The following is a 17,905-nucleotide window of genomic DNA, read 5'->3' on the forward strand; positions in this document are numbered from 1 at the left end:
TACAGGATCTCTTGTTAATTTCCTTGTTATAGTCTCCCAAAGCTTTACACAAGCCCTTTCTATTTTCTGTTGCCTGAGTCATTGAGGTAAAAGTTTTTGTGCTTAGAGTTATTAGCAAAAACAGTTGCTTAACAGCAATATTTCTAAACTCATGCATATTATCAAGGCAATCCCTTATTTTCTGCTTAGCATTCTGCAATTACTCCTCCTGTTGTTCTGTGAGATTCCCCCTATTCTGTAATACTTTAACATTTGTCAGTCCCTCTAAATTATCCATAGGTTCATAGGTTCATAGGTAGGTGCTAGGCTATCTGCCCAAAGGCATTTATAAGCCTAGCCAGAATGTCTTGGCTTTCGCCGCCCCCTTAGATTAGTTCCCTGTGCCACTGTCCAGCAGAGCCACTGAAGTGATCCCCAGGGTAAACTTTCTGTTTCCCATCCACTCATCAAGGTTTCTCTTGAAGAGTGTTAGCGAGGAGCTCTACCTAATCTAGATTGGAATCTTGTTCCAAAGCATGGGAAGTCTCTGAGACAGGAATCTATCCCTCCAGCATGTCCTATTTATTGTTGTGGTGACTTACATCATGAAAACAAACACAGGTACAGACTCCACACTATAGTTGGTTGAGACACACTTTCTAATGCTGAGCAGTTGTAAAAACCTCCACAACCTGTTCTGAAGAAGTCCAGATAAAATCCAGATGAAAAGCGCTTAAATTTTATTCTTGTATTTCATGTTTGGAACTATTTGTGGAGGTTTTTACAACTGCTCAGCATTAAAAAGTGTGTCTTAACCAACTATAGTGTGGAGTCGGTACCTGTGTTTGTTTTTGTGAAGTAAGTCGTGCTTTGGTCTTGTTTGTGTGTATTGTTGTGGTGAGGTTTAGACCCCTAGAGTGTGTGGCTCGAGGGGATAAGGTTTTCTTTAGGTAGAGCATGTCCATCAGTTCTGGGTTGGACATGGCCTTGTATGTCAGGCAGAGATCACCTCTGAATAGGCGATATGCAACCGAGTACAGCTGGAGTTTCTTCAGTCTAGCTGCATAGGGCATCTGTTTGAGGCCAGTGATCCTCTTGGTGAGGTACTTCTGTGGTCTTTCCAGCTGTTATAGTTGTCTTGTAAGGTACATCCCAAATGGGGCGTCGTACTCTATGATGGGTCTGATGAGTGATGAGTAGACAGGCACAATGACCTCTTTTGATCTGGATGTGAACCCTTTTGTGATAAGGTGGGCCATGTAGAAGGATTTTCTAACTACTTTGGCAATGTGTTTATCAAAGGAGAGATTACTATCTACTTGGGTCCCCAGATCTCTTATTACGTCTTCCATATTTAGGGGACTACCATCTATGTGGTAGTTTGTGGGTACTTTGTTTTTTCCAAAGTGGATGACTATGCACTTTTTGGCATTTAGCTTGAGGTCATGATTTTGACACCAGGTATCCGTCTCAGTGAGACCCTTTTGGAGGATGTCTGTGTCAGCCAGAGACTCAATTATAGCCCCTAGTTTGCAGATGTCTGCGAACTTGGCCAGCCATAGTCCTTCTGTGCTTGCCTGTACCTCTGAGAAATATATGCCAAACAGTAGGGGTCCTAGGACTGAGCCCTGGGGAATGCCACTTGTAACTGGTTTAGAGTCAGACCTAGCTCCTGCAACTCCTACCATGTGGGTTCTGTCCGTGAGCCAGTGGGTTTATGTTCAGACTGGTGAGCTTGTCTATAATACCAGAATGGGGAATGGTGTCAAAGGCCTTTGCGAGGTCTAGGTAGGCTGTGTGTACCACATTTCCCTCGTCTATAACTATGGTAACTGTCTCAAAGAAGTTCACCAGGTTTAGGAGGCATGATCTGCCCTTAACAAAGCCGAACTGGGTAGCGTCCAGTTTTTGGAGGTTCCCAATGTCTCTGTTAATGAGTTTCATGATGATGCGCTCCATAGCCTTGCAGACCAAGCTAGTCAGGCTTATAGGGCGATAGTTCCCAGGGTCTTTTGTGGCTCCACCTTTGTGGAATGGAATAACCGTTGCTGTGTGCCACTCTATGGGTATGTAACCTGTGGAGAGGCTGAGTTTGAACAGTGTGCTTAGGTGAGGGGTTAGTTCATCTTTGAGCTCGTGTAGGACACAGCCTGGGACACGGTCCAGTCCCATTGATGTTGTGTTTTTGGCTTTAGAGTGGGCTGTTTTAACCTGAGTGTCTGTGATTTCAGGGGCTCTACATTCTTCTGGTATGGTTATGGGCGCTTTTGGGGGTAAGAGGGGGTGAAGTTTGCTCTGAACCTGTCTGCCAGGATGTTGGTGATATCGGTCGGTTCAGTGTATTTTGTGCCATTCTGCACTAACTATGAGCAGATCTGAGCATTGCCACTTAGATTCTTGACATAGCTAAATAATGCCTTGTGGTTATCTTTGGAGTCCTTGGCAATTTTTCTTTCAAAGCTTGCCTTGGATGATTTTATGAGGGATCGTAGTTTCTTGCTGATCAGGGATGTCTTCCCTTCTTGGGATTTTACTCTTTTCTGTACTAGTTTCCTCCTTCTATTGTATAGCTTGTTTATGGCAGGAGTCCACCAGACTGGTTTCCTTTTCTTGGAGGAGTGAGTCTTGGTTTTGCTTGGGATAGCATGATCCATGCATTCTTGTAGATGCCTGTAGAATGCATTAGTAAAGGATTTTGCAGATTGGACAGCGTTATCCTTTAGCATGGGGGCTTTGAAACTTCCAACTTGTTCTGAAGTAATGTGAAGTTTGCTTTTGTAAAGTTTTTCATGGTAGTTTCCTAGTCCGGGGGTGGGGGAGGAATATAGATATCCAAAGTGATTTGTTTATGGTCAGATCTAACCAGCAAGGGGTTATTCTTGTTAGTTTTTAACCATATCTCCCTTTTTTTTATTTCCACCTTGTTTTTAAACTCCAATTTAATGTTATCCCACTCCCTAGCAAGATTTTCAGAAAAAAATTTATCTTCTGTAATAGCTCCTGAATAATTTCTACTACTCATTCCTTAAATTCCTCTCTTTTCAACAGATAGGTGGGAAAGCATCAGTGTCTCATTTTTATTTCATTACCCTATGTTTTTATTTTAGTTATTATTAGCATATGATCTGAGATAGTTATTGAGTGTGTATCAAGACCTTCAATTAAATGCACACATTCCTATGAAATATAAATCCTGTCTAGCCTAGCCCAGTTGTTATATTTTGGGGAATAATATGCAAATTCATTCTGAACTCCTAGTACTAAATTCACAACTTCCATGCCAAATATTTTCATAAATTTCTTCAAAAGTCTACCCTCCTTTGTTATACTTTCCCTTCTGGGCCCCCCAGACACATTTTCACTGTTGCAAATCAAATTCCATTCCCCATGTATTAGTAATATTCCTTGCTGAAAACAGTTGAGATTGGAGGAGATGAGATAAAATGTATCTCAGTTTTAGATGGAATATAAATACATGTCTATGTAGTCCTCCTCCCTTATCAGTAGCCACTTAGTACTACACATCTACCATTATTATCTTTTTTATGCTCTTCTATCGCTATTAGAGCTTCTCTTGCAATTAATGTAAGTACTCCTCTTTTCCTTTGTCCCAGGTATTCTGCTGAATAACCATTATGAAAAACGTTCTTTATCAAATTTACATGTTCAGTTCTTTCTAAGTGTGTCAGCAGTAGCATATCTATTTGCACTCTACATATTTTAATACATTTCACTACTCTTTCTTTTTTGTATTTATCTGTGATACCACAGACATTTAAAGACATTACAGAAAGCATCAATGTATTAAAAAGTTCCCACATTTCATCTATAACAGTTTATTTGTTAAATGTCTAGTTCCAGCTTTTGTATTACATGCATACACGTTTTGGCAAGTTGAACAGTTGTTTTTTGTCATATACATTTGAGCCTATATCACATTTTACAAAACCTTTTGTTTTATTGAAAGCCCTCAGACAAAAAACAAACACCCCCAATACCCCCCAAAACATATTCACTTAATACTAACACACTAAACTATGTACATCTTCAAATATTGAAGTTTTACCCTCCTAATAGGAACAAATATCGTAAACTGACAACCACACTTACAGACTTGACTTAACCTAAAAGAAAGGTTATCCATGCTAAGACGCATGATGCAGCCTGTGTTTCTACTAAGTGCTGTCTGGTTTTGTTTTATCTTTGTAGCTCTCCCACCTGGAAAAACATCTGATTACTTTCAGAGAACATTATCTTCTAGCCAATTTCTCTTTATAAGATTGTAGCCAATTTATCTTTATCAAAATGTTTCCATGGAGACACAATAACCAGATATAAAATTGCTACTAAGCATACATTTATTTGCTAAAATAATCCTTATAATTTTCAATATTCTTTTTCATTTTACTTGCTTTCTCTTAAAACATGTTACTACATCAAGCTAAGGGCCTTACTCCAGTCGTTTCACCCATGCAAGAATGAGAAAATGCACATTGATGTTTCTTTTGCCATGCTGTATTAACCAGACTTTTTTTTTTTACATTACAGTGCCTACATTTCTTAAACGTGAACAAGGAGAAAGAGAGAAGAAGGGAGAAAGAAAAAAAGTGTTTACAGTAGTATCTCCATTGCACTTAAAACTAACTGAGAAAACTTTACTTTATAACATGCAAAGAAAATCATCACAATAAAAATAGTACTATTAAGAAAAAAATGTTTTATTTACAGTTAACTTTTTCACACTTCATCCCCTCCCCTAAGTATTGTTCTGAACATTAATGACATGAAGTAGGGCATATACTTTAGAGTTCCCCACAAATCCAACAAAGTCCAAAAAAGTCCAATATTTCCAGATTTTCTTGCTCTGTCATATTTCACAAATATAATTATTGCTTTGTAATCCCACATTTGCCAGTTTCCAAGTTACTAGTTGTATTGCTTTTCATTTCCATCTCCCAAATCTTCTCTGTGCTTCATTATAACATACTCTCGATTCTTCTAGTCAACGCTCATGCTTCCTTCCTTCTCTCCAGCATTTTCCATTGAAACATTAGAAAAGGCTTCACTGGCATAGTCTCTCTGTGATATTTATTACCCAAAGAACAAGAAGCAGAATATCCTTCTGTTTCACAGCTCACTTTTTGTTGGAGAAACTTTTATGTTTCCTCCTTAGCATGTACTTCATCAAAGAATGATTTTATCCCTTTAGGGAAGGATATTTTGAAGATAGCTTGGTACAGCAGTTTGAATCTCACACTCTTCTCAACATTTGCTGAATAGTGAACTACATTTACTCCTCTTCTGTTGGTGTACAATGAGTAATCATTCTCTACAAACACACTGCTTTCTTCCACTTTTAGTACTTTGTCCTTCTGCCACAGTTTTATCAGAATCAACTCCTTCTGCTGGTAGGATTGCATCTTTATTATTCATAGGTTCATAAGTACTAGGCTATCAGCCCTAGGGCCTATACAAGCCCAGCCAAAAAGGTACTCTGGCTTTTGCCACCCAAGAAAATTTTTTCCTGTGCTATTGTCAAGCAGAGCCACAGAAGTGATCCCTGGGGTGGATTTCCTATTTCCCATCCAATCATCAAGATTTTTCCTGAAGAGTGCTAATGAGGAGCTTTGTTTGATATAGATAGGTAGTTTATTCCAGAGTATGGGAAGTTTCCAGGTTGCTTTCTCATTAAAGGCCTAGGTTGCATTCTCATAGCCAAGTTTGGAGCATAGACACAATGTACCCTTTCAATTAACAACTCTTGCTGTGGGTTACAAGTCCAGTTGCTTATTTGTGCCTTTATAAAATTAATACAATCTGTTCTATCCAGCTGCTCTGGTACAGCTGAAAATCTCAGGTATTCCCTACATGATGTGTCCTCTATTCTATTATTTTTTTAACCATCTCTTCTTCAGCAGTCGCATATTCAGACAGCCTTTTTCTTCATTTTGACCTCTGATTTTTGCAGTTTTATTGCCTCATCTGAATATCTGTTAAAAGCGTCTTCCGTTTTTCCAGCCTATTGTTGTTTGAGTTTATATACTCCATCGGTGTTCTGTTTATTTTAACCAGGGTATGCTGTTGTCTGATGCTTTCCTCTAGATTACTGCAAGTCATGTCTGAAGCTTGCACTGGATTTTGCTGAACAGCTCCAGTACTTTTCCCAGTCAGTGTTTTTGCCTCACCTTTTGTAGCTGTTTTCCTTCAGGTCCGCTTTATTTCTTTTATCCTGATATCCAGGCAGTGCACTTAATAGCCAGTTACTTAAATTTACCCTGAAACACAAAAAGCCCACCAGCCATCTCTGCTGATTTTCTGTTTTCACACTGGGAGAGCTAGAATTAAGCTGTTACTCAAAGTGTAGCCATCTTGGAAGTCTGTAGTCAGGGTAATGTGGGTGCATAACCAACTGTCTTTCCACTCTTTTAGAAGTCTCCTAATTTACAGGCTTAAATTGTACATTCCTTCTAGTGTACCTTCTGTCAAGTTACCTAGAGATATTTCTGCAAGAATTCAGAGATTTCCTCCTTGATGTAATGTGGGAGTTCCATAAATACTTGATCTTGAGTTAAATTAGTGACTGGGTCTTTGATAACACAGTGAACTCACCATGGTGCTCCTCCATTTTTAGACAGTTTTGGCTTCACTCTGGAGGTTACTGTTGCTACACATAAATTGGTCACTCATTGCTTTTGGTATTTAAGTTTGATCCCAACACTAAGAATTTGTTGGACTTATCATTACCTGGTGAACGTCAAGCTTGGCTTCTCCCAATTGCCTACGGCTCCATATTGAAATGTTGGCACTCAGACTGGCACTGACCAAAAAGCTGAAGAAAAGACTGAGAACAGCTAATGTCAAAAATCACTCTTTTTCCTTTAAACTTAGTTTTGCACCAAGGGGGAGCCACCTGCCAAATTCATATATATATATATATATATATATATATATATATATATATATATATATATATATGTATATTTATATATACAGTATGTATACATATATATATATATATATATATATATATATATATATATATATATATATATATATATACACATATATAGATATAGATATATGGGTCTACTTTCCTTATCGAATTTATGTTTCTCTGAATCTCAGTTAAGCGATCCCAGTTTATCAAAAATGCACTAGTCTGGAAAGCTCACTCTGTTGAACCACAAAACACCAAACTAATAGCTAATTATAACACACAACACAAACACAACAACAAATACTCTCTAAAATGTTTGCAGGGGGTGCAACCCGCCTGCACCCCCCCCCACACTTCCTGCAAATTATATATACCAACTCCAAGATCACACTAGAGTGCAACAAGGATAGATTACCCAATCCTTACTTAGTACAATCTCCACTTCAAAGCTATGTGCGCTGTCAAAATACATATCCAAATCCTGAATATTGTTAAACCTACCAGTGTAGCCGGCATGCCACAGAACTGCTACGGTGAACGAGAAGGTACAAATACACTCTGCATGTCTACGTCTCACACCACCAGCATTATGCTCACTGTTTCGATAAAGTGACCATTGAAATACTGAGCCTTTGGACTACTGCATTTCCGGTATAATGGGATCGCTTAACTGAGATTTAGAGAATAAGTTTGATAAGAAATAGTACACTCATATATATATATATATATATATATATATATATATATATATATATATAGATACACACACACACACACACACACACACACATATATATATATATATATATATATATATAGATAGATAGATAAAGATATATATCAACTCTAACATAACCATACCTCAAAGAAAAGGGAATATTCTGAGAAATAGCATCTCGGGCTTGGTATATACAAGCCTGATCTTTCAGCCATTCAGTTTCTACCTTTTGGGACTCACTTTAGCACATCCTCGCATTTCAAATTGTTACCATTAAGAATCCTAATTTATTTATTTATTACAGTTTGATTACCGGGATAGTCCACTGGGCCAGGAAGAGCCCATTTTCAGTGGAAGCCCAGGGAGAAAAGCTCCACAGGATATAGACAATTTTACAATAGTTATACAAAAGTAAATAAAACAGTAGAACAGTGAAAAATACAGAGATAATATACAATTTGTTAAAAAAATAAGACATAACATTTCAAATCCTAAGTAATGAGTTACAAAAGTGAGATTCATTTAGTCTAAGCATATTAAAAGTACAGGCATTCCAGATGAAAAAGACATGTAAGTAAAACATTTATGTACAGATAAAAAAAACTATTTTTTTTTGGAAGTTAGAAATATGAGGATTGGACAGAGAAGAAGGTAGGTGGGAGAGGTAAAAGGTGGTATATAGTGGAGAAAGGGAGTGGGTTGGGGGGAAGTTTATGAGGTATAGGGTAGGAGTGGAAGTAGAAGCAAAGGGTAAGAGAGCACAGTGATAGAAGGTTGAGGTATATAGTGCATGGGAGATGGTGTTAAAGAATTTATGTGGTAGGGGTACAGGAACATTCCTACTTTGAAAGGAGGTGAGACTGGAGAAGAGTTTTGAAGTTTAAGTGGCTCTGAGTATTTCAAAGGGTGGTAGGAAGAGAATTCCGGAGATTAGCTAGGGAGCAGGATAATAGTAAGTGGCCGGGGGTCGACGAGGCTTATATATGTTTAGAAAATTGTGGTTTTCTGCTCTTAGAGAGTGGTTGGGAATGTAGGGGGTGAAAGAGGTGGATAGAGAAGGACAACTAGAAGGTTTGAATATGAGCTTGTGAGCAATAGTACGTCTAAGGAGTCTGAGGTAGTTAGGAAGTTCAAGCCATTTCAGGGAGTGGAGAGAGAGACAGTGATGTGATGAGTTTCTGGAGTTGGAGGCAAATTTGGAGATTTTATTGTAACAGGCTTCCAACATGGCCTGTAAGGCTAGCTGAAGATTAGTGAATAGGCGGAGCGCCGTACATAAGAGAGGGAAGAAGGTAAGTAGAGGTAAGGGTGTGTCTGATGGAGGGGGTAAGGTAATGATTGTGTCTATACAGGAGACCTAGTTTTTGGTGAACCTTTTTAATATTAGTTTGAATATGGATGTCAAATTGTAGATTTTCATCAGTTATGACACTGAGCAGTTTGGTATGTGATACTATTTCTGTGCAGCTGTTATTCGGAGCAGTCACTGTAAAAGAGTTAATACTAAACTGGTCTACTGTTAAGCCTTGCATGCTGTAAATTAGATAACCACATGCCCAGATCCAGATGCACTTATCATGATTTTATATTACAACAAAGTCTGCTGCTCTGGATTCTCTTTCTGTAGTCTGTGTACCTTCCTAAGCAAGATAATGTTGTGCTGTTTCCATGAGCTATGGTCATTCTGAAGACAGAAATTTGAGAAAAGATGGCAGGACTCATCTTCAAGGATATGAGTAGTATAGATATATATTATTATGTTTACCAGGTGGGAATCTTACACAAAAGTGCATCTTGTCTATTGAGATCTGCACCACATTGAATCCTTCACCTACACTTTTTTGAGTAGTTGGCAGGTTGTGAAGCCCAGCTTTCCTGCTGCTCAGGAAGTTTATTTTTTTCCCACATTATAGTAGGAAAGTCATATGGCCCTTTTGAGGATAAGGTTAACAACATAAGGAAGTTCTGGCTTTGTGAAGACACCCACTGAGAATTGCAATGTATCTTTCATGAACTTACCAGATATTGCATTACCTGAGTTTAACTATGTCTGCTATACAAAATCATAAATATTTTTTTCTCTCTGGGGTCTATATACAGCAAGTTGGACCACTGCATCACAAGGATGATAGTTTCCTATCAAGGGTCACTGTGGACAACTATTCTTGAGATCAAGAGGTCATAATTTTTAGTGTTAACAAGTTCATTAAAAGATGACATGATTACCCAAATCCTTAAAAAACACAATGATCTTAACTGAGTGGTGATTTACTGCCATGTCTCAACTTCCCATTCATTGCAAAGGTTAACTATGTAAAGATGCACATCCTTTCTGATATCTCATGGTCTGCTAGACCCTTGTCAACCCAGTTTTGATTTAAATATAGCATGGCGATTACCCTTATTTGAGTGGATTGTGATCTCTGATGGTTGGAGATTAAAGGTCATGCTCAGTCCTTCTTGATCTCTCAATGATATTTGAGATTGTGGACCCTGAGATCATCATCATAGAATGTCTGAAATATTGTTGTGGTTTTACAACTTCTAGAATGGTTGGCTTCTTACTTCTTGAGCCTCTCCCAGAAGGTGTTATCATGGGTAAATTCCTCTAGGGCATTCATTGGAATCTAGAGTGCCTGTAGCCTCTGTTCCTGCATCCATGCTGTTTAACAGTGAAAAAAGTGCCACTAAGAAATGTCATTAAGTGGAAAAGTGGCTATTATCAAATACATGCTAATGACATCTGGCATTGCACCTCATTTCAAATGCCACTCCCTAATTTTAAAGCTTTAAAGGACTGCTTTAGTTCAGTTATGCAATTACTAGTGCAGAACTGTCTTAATATCAATCCATTAAAAATTGAGGCTATGTTAATGTATGTTCATAATGTTTTCTTAAGTTGGTTTCTTGAAGAAAATAAATGCATGTCTTTATGTCTCTCAATTTGGAAATTATGACAGAACTTTTAGCCAGGGTAGCCAACTGTCTTTACATTCCACTGCACTATCTGTAAAGTGTGTCTGAAGTTTATGTTTTTCTTGGCTCCATTCCTTAACCATGTGGGGCACTGAAGAATAGTCATGATATGTTCACTGTTACTACAAATCTTAATAAGGAATCTCCCTCCAAATTATCAAAACAGTAGATGTGAACTTGTGAAATAAAAGCTTATTATAAAAGAGTCAGATAGCTCAGGGAGTAATACATTTGCTATACCAAATGCTAGATTAATACAATCTATCAAATGTTATAGCCCTAGCTGGTGACCAATCTCTCTTTTCACCACCCTCTCAAATACTGTCACTCTCCTCTTGAGGTCTGAATAAGCAGATAGGCATCCACCAAGCTCCTTCCATCAAAGGGAACAATAACCCATCAACAATAGAAAGAGGTCACAATAGAAAAGAAGCATAGGGAGTCACTAGCCTTGTAGTCCAGGGAATCACTGAAGAACCTAGCCAAATGTTGTCCCCCATTGTCTGAGTAAGTTACTTCCTCTAGGTTGAACAGTAAGGCAAATGAGAGCTGAGGAAATCAAATTCTGCACCACACAAATTACAGCTCAAGTTTTAGGTTTCTGTGCCATTTATAAACCATTGCACATGTTAGGTCCATGTAGTGTAATACTCTCCTACTCCTATGCCCCCCCTCAGTGTGAACATAGTAATTTTTGAAGTCCTGTATAAAAACATAGGTATGTTATTTCTTCATCAGTGGTACCACTAAGTCATAAAGTACATTAACATATAATGTGTAGAAGCTAACCCATTTCAATCGGTCATTGACAGAAAAGAAAAATAAAAGCTGTCCAGTAGCCTTTCGGCTTCATTGCTCATAGGATGCTACAGGAACAAGTACATGGTCATCCTAAATACAACAAAAAAGCCTTTACAACATATAGTAGGATCCAAACCATTCCTACCTATATGACCAAGAAAATAACAAACCTACAACCAAAAAGTCATGTTTGGTCACAAGACTTGATTTGTTAACTCGACTGCTGAGTCCACCTAGCTTAACTCCAAGGTCACAATTTCCTTTGGTTCAAAGTCTGGCCCAGAATTGTCCACCTTATCCTCCTTATGGTTCTCTTCTGCCAATGGATCAAAGTTATCATAAGTTAAAACTAATAAATGAAAAAGTCCTTGCTTTGCTCAACTTTGAAGCATGCTCCTTGGGATGATAGAGTCAATATCAGTACCAGTTTCCTTACCCTTTTTATTATGGCGTGATTTGTTCAGGAATTTGTGTAGTAAACTTCCCAGGGATGAAATGAGTGTTTATTATTGCTCCTTTCCTCCTAACTCTGGTAACATTTTAGCTACCTCTGCATATCTTTGACTCTGCAATGAGCCTCTGTCACTTAGGAAAGTTTCTACTTCTGCTGGAGAGCTGAAGGCAACAGCCATGTCCCACTTGTTAAGTGTTACAGTTGCAGGAAGGCATAACTAAAGTTCAAACCCCAACTCTTTGTAAGGTCTCAGGAATAATTCCAATGCGTTTCTCTTCAGTTTAAGTGCAGTAGTGTAGTCAGGATCAATTTTCATACAGTACCCCACAAAGAAGACATTCTGTACCAACTCCCTGGCTTTCCTTAATATTTTTCAGTGTCACTGTAGATGCAAAATGTTAATATAAAATGCGGTATATTGCAGCCTTTATTCCTGTGATTGATTCTATACAAAGTCTCTAGTACTGGCATCTTAAGTACTGCTTGAAAAGTTTTAACTTCCTGGCTTGCAAAACACTACTGGATCACACTCTTCAATTACTGCAAGCAGTCCAATAATCAGAATATTTTTGTGTCTCATTTGAGTCTCAATATCATTAATTTTACTTTCTAAACTTCTGGCCTGTATGGCCTTTGGTTCACACCACACACCTCTGACCCTTTAGCTTGTTTTGGTGCTGCAAGGGGATGTACTGCACCACTTGCTTCTCTGTGGTACCACTGAATTTTTTGAGTATACTGAACGGTGGATTTAATTAAATCTGCTAATCCACTGAGGGTTATCTTTATAGCAGCAATATCCTCTATAATTGACAAAGACTGATGAATCCCAATATTTACCTCCATATCTGTGTGGAGGTAGGATAAGTCCTGCTAGGTCTTTCCCTTTCTTGTTAGGAAGTAAGGAATGTTTCCACTTCTGCTTGAGAGCTGAATGTATAAGCCATGTCTTACGTTAAGAGTTGCAAAATGGGATAACTGTCCTTCAAAGCCCAGATATCTGTTTTAATATCAGCATTACAGTTATGTGTTTTGAAATGGCTTGACTCAAATGGAACACTTTGTAGGAGTAGTTTATCTTATTCAATGCCCCTATATGATTAAAGCATCCTTTATTTTAACTTAAAATATCCCATGATGGCAGTGCAGAAGTTTAGAGCTACTTCACAATGTCTGTGTTTGCACCTTAATTGGAAATAATTTAGCATTTTTAAGATTTCCTGAAGTTTTATTTTTGGATTTGCTACCTTTCAATATTTTGATTTTTTTTAACCTCTATAATGCCTTGCATTCATGCATCTAAATACTCAGAGCAAATAAAAGCCCCAGTATTATTTTGTTATAAGGTATATAGTTACTATGGAAACTAGAATCTGTGTGTTGTGTTTTAGGTTGGTCGCACTGATATTAGCTGATTGTACAGCAAAAGTTATTTTACTTAATGGGTATCAGTTAGAGATAAGGACCCTTTAAAAATGGATTTACATTATACAATCACATGATAGTTCAGTTGACATCAATGGGTCAATAACTTTGCTTAGCAATAAACAAGGTACCAACATTGATCACAAGGACTGAAACATCATCAGAATAAACTTCTTCTTTAGATACTAAAAATGTCACTTGACAACTTAAGTCATACGATAACAAAAACTTATAATAAAATTATAAAAAAAACTGCAGTCTGTCTATAACACAAAACTCATGAGATGTTATTCAAGCAACTATATGCAAAAATTGTGACGTATTAGTCAAGAGATATAATATCTCGTGATTTTTATGTAAGACTCGTATACTGTTTATTTATGTAAGACTCACATATTGTTTAAGTTAATTCTGCTGTAAAGAATTTCAATCTATTATTTAAGTTTATTCTGCTGAAAAGAAGTCCGACCTTTATTCTGATGAAGTTCAAATCAGTTGTGAATGAAATCTCAAAAAATAAAATGTGTCAGGACAAATCTTGTGACTTTCTAGTCCTTGTGATTGTTACTATTTATTTATTTATTTTACATTTGTTGACTGGGAAAGTCCGACTGGATATATGTCCATTTTCATTTCTATTTTTTATTTTATTTTATTTTTTTTTCTTTTTCTATCAGCAGTCAGTTCTCTGTAACATTGCTGGTTCTTTAATCTTACAAAGGCAAAAAAAACAGACTAATCACTTGAACAATATTATGCAGGAAAGTACATACAACTGATTCTGAATGCTCTAATCAAGTATCACATACCACATTATGGGACATTTTGTTAGAAAATGTCTATTAAAGTGCAGAAATGCATTGCAACTTATATGCTTAAAATTCTTTTATATACTGTTGGTATAAAAGTCTACTTACATGACAAAAAAGTGATGCAAAGGTACAATTCACAATGCTAATGCATGACGTAAAGAGCATGTGCAAGAAATAATCAAGCAATGTATCCATAATTCCAGAAATAATCATGCACAAAATAAGAAAACATTTTTCCCAGAAATAATAATTACAAATACCCAGTAGCTCCAGTCCACACTGCCATACATTACTGATGTTACAAGTATCCATTTAATGAATGACTTACAGGGAGGAGCTGAATATCAATATGTCATCTTGGGCATCAGATTAATTTCCTTTACGTCAGTTGGAAACAGTCACGTGAAAATTAGGTGAAGCTCAAAAAGACATATCCAGGAAAAGATGTCTCTTTTTTTGTAAAGTTAAACAAAAGCAAACTGAACCAGGAAAAAAAAGTTTCTAAATACATAGACACAAACACATAACTCTGTAATAAATGCTGTAATCAGATACTGCTTGGCTGTATGACCAGTCCAATTTTAGATAAACATTTCTATAGGGAATTTGTTCCAGAATTTCATTTACTGTTTTTTGTTTATCTTCAACCTGTCCTTACTGGGAATTAAAGCAAGGCACATTGCCAGTTCCAGATAAGGATAAAACATCTGTACTTGTTTGCTATTGCTGACCTTTACCAAATACAATCTGCAAGCCTTTGAGTACAATGCTGCAAAACTTTAAATTTGGTGTCTGTATTACCTTATGGCAATCTGCGTACACTGCTAATGTTTCTTGTATTATGAAATATGACAGTGGTATTTATATATCATGTTTGGCAATCTGACAATAAACTGTAAGGTAACCTTTGTTTCAAAGCGCCTGCTTTTTATAATCACACTACATCTGCCAACTGAAGCAACACAGCCATTAATTGACATTAATATTGAAAAGTATTGAATAGATACAGAGCTTAACAGACCACTTTTTCAGTAGATATGTATGTATGCCAATGTGAAAGGGTTATCCTTGTCACCAACCAGTACTGTTATATTATAATAAAATGTTAAAAAGCTAATGACAAAAGGAGACACTAGGAGAACTAACACATTCCCAAGGTTCTGCCAATATCCATCCTTTAATGAGCAAAGAGTTGAAAATTTCCTTTATAGATGTTCTGAGAGCCTGTATCAAAGGTGGCCTGCTTTCATCAGTGTGTTAAAAAGCAAATTTCTCTCCCTTACTTAAAGCTGGAAACATCTGTCATTTGTTATTTTATACCTATTGGCCTCCACAGTCAAACTTTATTGGCGTGTAAGCTTATGGAGACAAATTACACAGAAGAATATATGACTGTGTTAAGCAGCCTTTATGTGCAGGTGCTTCACAGCATTTCTGAAGGGTGTCAGACGATATGAATCTTATCAGATTGCTCAAGTCTTTACTCAAGCTGAGAATCCACACTTCAGTGCAAACTGCTATCATTGATCGTGAAAAATCATGTTACTCAGTCACAACAGTAAATCTGACATAGTTTTACTGTAAAATCTAATTTGAGACTTATAATATGAATGAAATTGATCAAATTCTGGTTGAATTATACTGTCAGAAGGCTTTTCATTAAGATGTTGCCACAGAAAGGAAGTGTTGCTCATCTTGGCTATACACTATAACACACACTAGCAATGTCTTTTGGCTTCTCCTGTTAGGGGTCACCTCAGTGGATCACCGGTCCACAGATTGATTGGCAGTGGAGTTTTTACTGTGTTGAGTTGCCAGCCTGGCACCCAACCTTCACAGAAGGCACATGGACCTACCTACATGTCTTTAAAATTCACTCATCCACAAGGAGGACATGCAGACTCCACACAAAAGGCAGTCTAGCCAAGCATTGAACTGGAGAACCTCTTGCTGTGAGGCAACAATGCTAACTGCTGCACCTCCATTGCCACACTATAACTATAATACAGACTATGGGTACAGATATCACCACCAACAAAAATATAAGATGAGATAGAACTTAAATAACTTCTGTCTCTCATGGCACTAAACAAGTCAGCATATTATGTGCAAAAAAAAAAAAAAAACAATAGCTCATTTCCCCAGCCAGCCACCCATTGTCTAAACCTCTTTCCTGATGAAGTTTGTGTGGTTTGCAAGCTGATCAGAGTAGACTGGACTTTTACGTGCCACATGTCTAACCCCAGATCATTTTGTAGTACTTCCACATTTTCCCAGGCAAGCTGTGAGAAGTGTAATCCTTCTAAAGTGTCCTGAGATGGCACTAGAGTCTCCTCCTACTTGGGTCTTTCCTGATATACTTTCAGCAGGTGGCACAAAGGGCATCCCTGCATGGCATCCAAACCACCTCAATAAACTCCGTTCAACCAGAATCCCTCTCTGATTGGTGAGCTCCTTTGCAATATGAGACTATTGACTGTGAAAGAACATCATTTCCACAGCTTTTATTCACAATCTCATTAGTTTGGTTATTGCCCAAAGCTCACGGATCATAGGTGACATGACTATATGGTAAGTTGAGATCTTTACCCTATGACTTGCTAACACCTCACCATCCTAGATGTGCAATGCCAGAAGTATTATCATGACTATGTCAGTCTGTTGGTTGTTCTTCTGATCCCCTATACCCCTTTTGATGAAAAAAACATGCCAATTCAACTCATCTTAGATGAGCTGCCCACTCCTCTCTCATCTGCAGACACAAATCCACTATTTTCCTGGATAAGATCATGACTTCTTACTTGCAGGTACTGATTTTCACTCTGTTTGCATTACACTCATCAATTAACCATTTTTTTGTGTAGCAGACATGATAATCACTTAAGGCTAAGACAAGAATGCAAACTGAAGACAAAAATACAAAGCTCACCTCCCAAACTGGACAGTTTTAGACCTCAGTTAAGTATGAAAATCATAAACAGGAACCAACATAAGATGCAACCCCGTCAGACTCTTATGTACCCTTGAATATATTTTGCTTAACATGAATACATACACAATTCTCATTCCAAATATGCAACTCTTACTTCACAAATGCAGGAGTCAAATGGCACATGTAAATGGCTATGGGACCACATACTGCTGTGGTACACTGCAATGTATGTTCATTTCCCAAAAGAGTGCACTCATTTAGTACAAACAGAGTTCAGGAATTACTCTTAGTAGTAGACTCATAATTAATGAATTAATACAACAGAGTCATGGCATGGTTAAAACTCTACTGTAGAGAGGTGGTGTACACTATTAGCAGTAAGTACAAAGTAAAAAGGTAGGGGAAGAGGAGTTGTGGCAGTTTGGATACAAGGAAAGGATAATATTGATCAGCTGTCTGGAATGTTAATTTATATTAAACAGATGTCAGAAGGTGGACAGTGTATGGGTAATCAAGTAGCATTTGAGATATGGAAGAAGGTACATGTTGCATCTTTAAAATATGTTTCTTAAATATTGATCTGAATTCTGTGTATGTCTAAATTCTTTTAAGGAGCGGGAATTCCAAAGTTTTGGGCAATGTAATGGTTTCTGAAATATAATTTTGTCCATGGAGGTTGAAGTGAGAGGCCTGAGAGGGACCAGATCTAAGCTGAATGCTGGAGGATATGAGTATTAAGAGGACAGTTAGGATGGGGAAAGACTCTAGATTTAACAGTTTGCAAACAAAGCAGCCCAGCAGTAGATGGGAGCATTGTTTGTCAGATAGTGATTTTGCATGGCCTGCAGTAAGGCAGCAGTGTTCTCTTCTG

The sequence above is a fragment of the Protopterus annectens genome, chromosome 12.part0 (assembly GCF_019279795.1).
Source record: "Protopterus annectens isolate FY-2018-M chromosome 12.part0, PAN1.0, whole genome shotgun sequence".
Classification (NCBI taxonomy): domain Eukaryota; kingdom Metazoa; phylum Chordata; order Ceratodontiformes; family Protopteridae; genus Protopterus; species Protopterus annectens.